We start from the raw sequence: 6744 nt of genomic DNA, 5'->3' as shown, positions 1-6744 counted from the left end.
AGTCCTCTGCCTTCTTCATTTTGTTCTTACTCTCTCAACCCATTATTGAAATGCAGGAACATTCTTGCAAGGGTTACATCACCCTACATAACTGGGTTCACACTGGTGATTCAGACTAGAGTTCAGTCACTACACCAAATAATTCATGGTAGGGACCCTCTTCCTCTACCAGCTGATTTATACCTCAGAGTTCTGGGTACCTCCAATTCCCAGGCACATGATAGGTGCTTAATTGTTTTTGGAATTTATCTACATGTACATTCTACCACTTCATTAATTCAGTGGCTTCTCCTAAACCAGAAAGATCCTAGTAATAATGGTGGATCAGTGGTGGGATGAAATTAATGAGTCTTTGCTTAGAAAAGTAGGATTTGAGAGCTTACCAGCTTAATGTCCCTTTTCAGTGTAAAAATCAGTTTTTCTCTATTATTTATGGCTGCCTTTGGCAGAGTGCACAGATACTCCCTGCTTTGTATTCCTTACACTTGCCTATGAAGAGGGCTTAAACTTCCATGCAGCACAAGAGGCAAAGTGAAAGTAGGATGGATAGGATTCAACGATTTTTCTGCAGTAAAATGGATGAGCTTCTCACTGTTGTGGTTTAACTCATTCTCTGAACCTCTCTCTTGCTTTACAAACTGCAATAAGAACAACATCTTTAATTTAGGTAGAGCGATCTTGTCTCAGTACATGCTACAATTTAATTGAAGATAAAATAACCTGTCAACACTACTTATGTGAGTTTGTCTCCCTATACCTCAAAGTCCCCAAATGAGGCCAGGCACAGCTTATCTGAAACCTGAGAGCAAGTTGGGGAACTGGGTTCTGGGAAATCTTCCTTAGCTTCAACTGATTTGTCTCAAGAGAAAATCACAGGCTCTAAAACCATTTCTAGGCTATAGGATAGTATTCTGCTTATCTAGTTCTTAAATACACCAAATGAGATTCAAGTGTGAATTGTGCTTATTTCTCATGCAACAATTTTTCTAGCCAAATCAGAAGACTCTTTGTTCATGCTCTACTAAGACAGGCTTATTCCTGTCACTTCTGCAGTATGAATCGCCACCATGAATTTCATGATGCAAGGGAGTAAATTTTGGGAAAACAAAAGACATTTATTTATAGAGATACCTAACTTTTTATTCATAGGGGCAAACAGGAAGAAGATCAGTGGTGATGCTTTCGTAAGATCACTTGAAAAAGATCCTTGATTTAAAACTGACTTACATCTGGACATTTTTTCCTTTGAATATAAGGCTCTTCATAAAGCAGCACCTTGAGGTGTAAACTTCAAAACTACAACCAGAGTGAAAATGCAGGCATTCTTTCCTAGCTCCAGATGTCACTAAGCAGGCTATTTTTCAGCAACCTGACACAGCACTGGGGTGACAGGTCTGTCTTATAGCAAAAGGACAATCAATTACATGGGTCATGCTTTACAGTGACCAAGAGCTGGCTGGCAAAGCTGGTGCAACCTTTGATTCATTACAAATACATTTCCACTCCTGTGTTTTGCACTGTAGTTTTTATACAATATTTCTGTATTTGACTCAAAGTACTCATTTGTGAGATACGGCTTAAAGTCACAGAAGGAAAGAGGGCATCCATCGATCATCCAATTCCTAAAGCTTTATTTCTACAACACATAGTAAGTGCTAGAAATGAAGAAATGTCTCAATTTGCCTGCAAACCTCCAACATAGCTTACTAATAAGTAAGGCTATTGGGGTAAAAGCATTCCTTAGCATTTGACTAGTGAAGACTCCCACAGCTGCTAAGATAAGGTTTCTAGTAGGACTTCCCTTTCTCAATTGCATGCCTGAAAAACACAATGGTCTCAGTTTGATTCCAACTATATTTTCTTCTCTGAACTTACACTTTTTTTTTAAGGACAGAGCTGTTTAAAGTCAATTGCAACAGTAAAAATACTAGCCACCTTATGTGTATTCTTCTCTTTTTTTCTTTTTTGGGTACCGGGGATCGAACTTGGGATCTTGTGCTTGCGAGGCAGATGCTCGAACCACTGAGCTAAATCCCTGGCCCGTTATGTTATTCTTACTGAAAACTGTCATACCTTGCTCGCCTAGGCACATGAATAGACTCAGTCTTTCCAAGAATGTAGGACCCCAAAGGATGATGGATGCAACTAGAAATGCCTATCCCAACAATCAGAAAAGGTTGGTATTTCTGAAAGTGAAATACATTAAGTAGAAGAGAAAAGTTTTCTAGGAGCAAATAAGTACAGGAAATAAGAGTTCAACAAAAGTTAAATGGGTTGTTTTTCTGCAGAATTTCTCTGCACCTTTAATATTTTGATATGTATTGTGAATCTCTTAAAGCTTTTTCCTATTGAATTCTTTTTTCACAAAGTGTAACATTTTGTAGGACAATTGTTTCACAGAATAAAATTTTAGAATTCCTGAAATAGGCCAAACAAATTATCAAAAATAATTCATCATCTTTCTTGTCTCTCCCTCCTCTATCCACACAAAAATACACATCTTCCTACCTTTCTATCATAAAGATATTTTTATACAGTGCAATGTAAAGTGCAGTCATTACAAAAGAGAAGATATAGGACAATGAACACGTTTCAAAATGCTCTTTGGCATTATCACTCATATTTCCTATTTGGCCACCATCTCAGGCAATTCTGGTAAAGACCTTTCCTTCAAAGCACAAGGTGATTTGATGAAAGCATGAATGAACAAAACAAGCGGCTACAGAGAAGTGTGACTGCCACATCTGTTAGCAGTGGATCTGGTAAACCTTCCCCTGTCACCATATATATATTCAGAAATAATGACAAAGAAATGCAGTTTCCCCGGGCAAATGAAACGGAGGTGCAAATTAGAATCACACCTCCGGTCTCATTTTGGTATCACTTCTCGTCTGGATAAACAACACTTACTCTCACTCTTCTACCCATGGCAAGTAGCCACTGTTAACACTTGTGTAAGGGATCAGTCACAACAAATTACAGTTAAGTTTCACACTGTACTGTAGGAGGCAGCCTAGGCCCCAGGAGAGCACAGAGTTAAACTGGGCTGCATTACCAATTTTGAGATAACTAGCACTGGAGCTGAAAAGGCCCCTGTGCCTCAGCCACATGAAGTAGTTAAAATTCTAATACTCTAAGTGGTATCTTAATATTTCTATGTATGGTACTTTATTATTCTCTGTGACGAGCAGCAGTGGGTACTGCTTAAAAAAGGGGTGATTTTAATCACCATTTTCAAGCATACAAGAGATCAGTGGTATTCAACTGTGAAAGCTCTATTGTAATGGGAAAACTGCCTGTGAGGATTAAAATCACAAACAGATTTTACTTCAAGATGATTGTGTTAAATGCAAAACTTTCAACTATCTACAGAATGAGCCACATTTAAGGAAAAAAATCCATAGGGATCTAGGTGAGGTGGGACACACCTGTAATCCCAGCTACTAGAGAGGCTGTCACAAGAGGATTCCAAGTTTAAGGCCAGCCTGGGAAATTTAGCAAGATCTTTCCAAAATAGAAAATAAAAATCCCTGGGAATGTAGCTCAGTGCCTAATGTGCATGATTCCATGGATTCAATCCTGACAGAAGAAAGGGAGGGAGGGAAGAGAAGGAGAAGATGGAGGGAGGGAAATACAGAGGAAAACAAGGACCATAGATTCAGGTCATCAATGAAATGGCCCTATGTAATGGGTGGGCAAAAGGAAGGGGGGTAATATAACGTGGACTCTAAAATGGCTAGTCTATTAGCTACTCAAGTAGGGGAAAATCTACCTTTTCTAGTGAAATACATAGGAGAAACATAAAAGTCTACAGAATGACAATAATCTTGTCTAAAGAAAAACTTTAAAAAACACAAAAATTTAAGAAACCATAGGAGTCAGCATAGCTTTGTATGAATATAAGTAATAATAAATGGTTTATAAAAAGAAACAAATACAGACAAACTCTGTTGTCATCACATTTGATACTTTTGGCGTATTACTTATCTAGGGCACCTCTCCCTCTCAGACACTAAGTGAGATGGGTGAAATCAAGGTGCTCTGTGATAGGCAACCAGATGGTTTTCTGAGATCTAGGGACAAGAGTCAGTCTAAAACTTAGGAGATTAAAAAGGGAGGAAAAAGGTTTTTTACACGTCTTAACTAACACCAAGTCAAACATGGGTGGATTTAGAGTGGTCCACTTTTCCATAAGGCTCCTGTTGTTAAGTTTCAGGTTATCTGGTGGCTCAAAAGTAGAGAAAATGCTTTAGAATCTATCCTTTGAACAACCTCTCAATCATACACTCTGGGATAGTCATTGGTATAGGAGTCCTCTCTAATTTATAAGAAATCATTATGTGAAGGGCTTCTCATGACCAAATATTTACACTGCTTTAGCTCTCCATAATGTCAGCTGTCACACTAAGTACTGAATATGTGCTGCATGATTTAACTTACCACTCATAACAAACCATTAAGGTAAGTTTTATGCTTATTTTACAAATGAGAAAGTTGAGGCTCAAGGACATAAACTAAGTTGTTCTAGTTAATAAAACCAATAGGTAATGTGGTACAGATCCAATCAATCTGAGGCTGGCTCCAATCTGTGCAGTTTTGCTGAGAAACTACTAGGGAGAGTGGAGGCAAACAGACAGGAATTAATCAAGACATACACTGTCAATGAGTTTAGCTCAGTGGAGCCAGATGTGTGAACTGCTCACTGTGGTGCAGGTCTTGCACAGATTTTAGACCTACAGTGACAGAAGCAAAAGGCAGCATTTGAAGGGAAGCTTGGGTAGATGAAAAGGTTCCCTTTTCTTAGTGAAATCCTACTCTCTCTTCAAGGATTTGGTTAAGTGAAAAAGGGCATTTAAGATAAAGGAAAAATGTGGAGTAAAAACACAAAAAATGAAACTCAAGTGAGAGCTGAGTAAAACTACACACTGTTCAGGTTGGCTATGTGTAAACACGTATAAAAGTTAAGTCTAAGAAGGATGGGGCCATGTGTGCACGGGAGAAATGCTTTGAAATTATATTCAACTTTTCCCTATCACTACCAAATACCAAAATATACCCTTGTTTTCTTATAAGCCTCACCCTTCCATTTCCACAAAGTATTTTCTCTTCTTTTCTTTTGCTCTATTGGAAGAAGTCACTTAGTCCTCTTCCATCTCTCTTGAATTCTTCAAATACTGATCAAACTATTTCACAGTTTCTTATCTGCAAACTTGACCCCAAATATCATCACTTGCTCTACCTCTTTATGTACATCCCACCTTAGATGAATTCAACTTGGTCCTCTTCCCAAACAGCTAAAATGGTTCTGATGATATACCATCAATTCATCTGCCCCAACCTCGTCTCTCTCAGTATTACACATCTCAAAAAAACATGCAACTAGAAGGGTTTCCGCTTTCTTCCCGCCTACTTCTGGTCCCTGTGGCGTTTTGGTTGTTTGGGTGCGAGATCCTTAGTGTGGTTTTCAGACACATTCAAGAAGAATCAGTCGAGGGCTGGGGATTTAGCCCAGTGGTTTCGCCGCCTGCTGCGCAAGCTCAAGGACCTGAGTTCGATCCCCGGTACCAAAAAAAAAAAAAGAAGAATCAGTCGAGTTTTTCTCTTTAAAGCGTCATAATTGGACTATTTAGATCAAGATGCCTGGTAAAGCACATGCTTCCAAGAAAAAGTCTCAACAATTAAAAAAAAATTCAAAAAGAAACATTGATGATGAAGTGGAGTTGTCAGAGAAAGAGGTTAGAAGAAGCACGATAAAAAGAAGTAAAAATCCAAAGCACATGTCTTCTGCAGGACAAACAAATCATATTAATCTAAAGCAGATAAAGATAGCATCTAACAAGAGAAAAACCTGGCAACCTCTTTCAAAGAGTGTGAGGGAGCATTTGCAAACTATGATGGAAACAGTAATAATAGCAATTTTGAGTAATAAAATTAAAGAAAAAGAACAAATTCAGTATCATCTCAACTGCCTGAAGAAAAGGTTGCTACAACTGTGGGAAATCCTGAAAGCCCCTCCCCCAAAGCTGAAATATTTAACTAATGTGACAAGTCGACTGAAAATGAAAAGAGCACAAGACAGAGATAATGAAGAAGGTCTGGCATTATTGTAGGAAGAAATAGATAAAATGGTACAGGCTACGGAGTCAGTGACTGGGAATAGTCAGAGTCTAAAAAACAAAATTGAAATTCTGACACATGAGATAGAGGAAGAGGAGGAAAAGGCAAAAGAGATGCTTTAGCTGGATAGATGTAACATACTTTCTCTCCCAGAGCTTTCTCGGCACAGTCTGAAAGCACCCACACTGCAGAAAGAAGTTTTGATGCTAATTCGAAACCAGAATGTTCTTCTAAAAGACTTGGATGTTCTTCATAATTCATCCCAGATAAAGAACATGTCAGTGTTCATTGAAGAAGCCTATAAGAAACTAAATGCTTCTTAGAGAATTTTTTAATATTGTTTCCTATTAATTTAATGTTTATAAATTTGTGAAGCTGTATGATGTTAAAGAGACTGAAGCTTCTGCAGGATTTATTATCCTCTAATACGCACTTTAAAATTGGCCTGTATAGGCTTATCATTAGCATCTAATGTAGTCCTGAAAACTTTAGCAGTTACAAAATCTAGAAAATCAATATTTATATTGCTGTACCACAGTTATTTGCCTAAAACATAAGACAGGAATAGCTATGCTCCGATAAATCGTGACGGCTATTGGGAGCTCACCATGTGTTGGCACAGAAGAG

At 38.2% G+C, this 6744-nt stretch overlaps 1 pseudogene; it reads left to right on the top strand.

The window, feature by feature from the left end:
- The first annotated feature begins 5587 nt into the window (after nucleotides 1-5587).
- LOC101703185 (centromere protein Q pseudogene) lies at nucleotides 5588-6440 on the top strand (annotated as a pseudogene).
- The last annotated feature ends 304 nt before the right edge of the window (nucleotides 6441-6744 follow it).

The sequence above is a fragment of the Heterocephalus glaber genome, unplaced genomic scaffold (genome assembly GCF_053883595.1).
Source record: "Heterocephalus glaber isolate CG9 unplaced genomic scaffold, H.glaber_assembly_v1.0 deba00001481, whole genome shotgun sequence".
Lineage (NCBI taxonomy): Eukaryota > Metazoa > Chordata > Mammalia > Rodentia > Bathyergidae > Heterocephalus > Heterocephalus glaber.
This window is presented reverse-complemented; position numbering and strand designations above follow the sequence as displayed.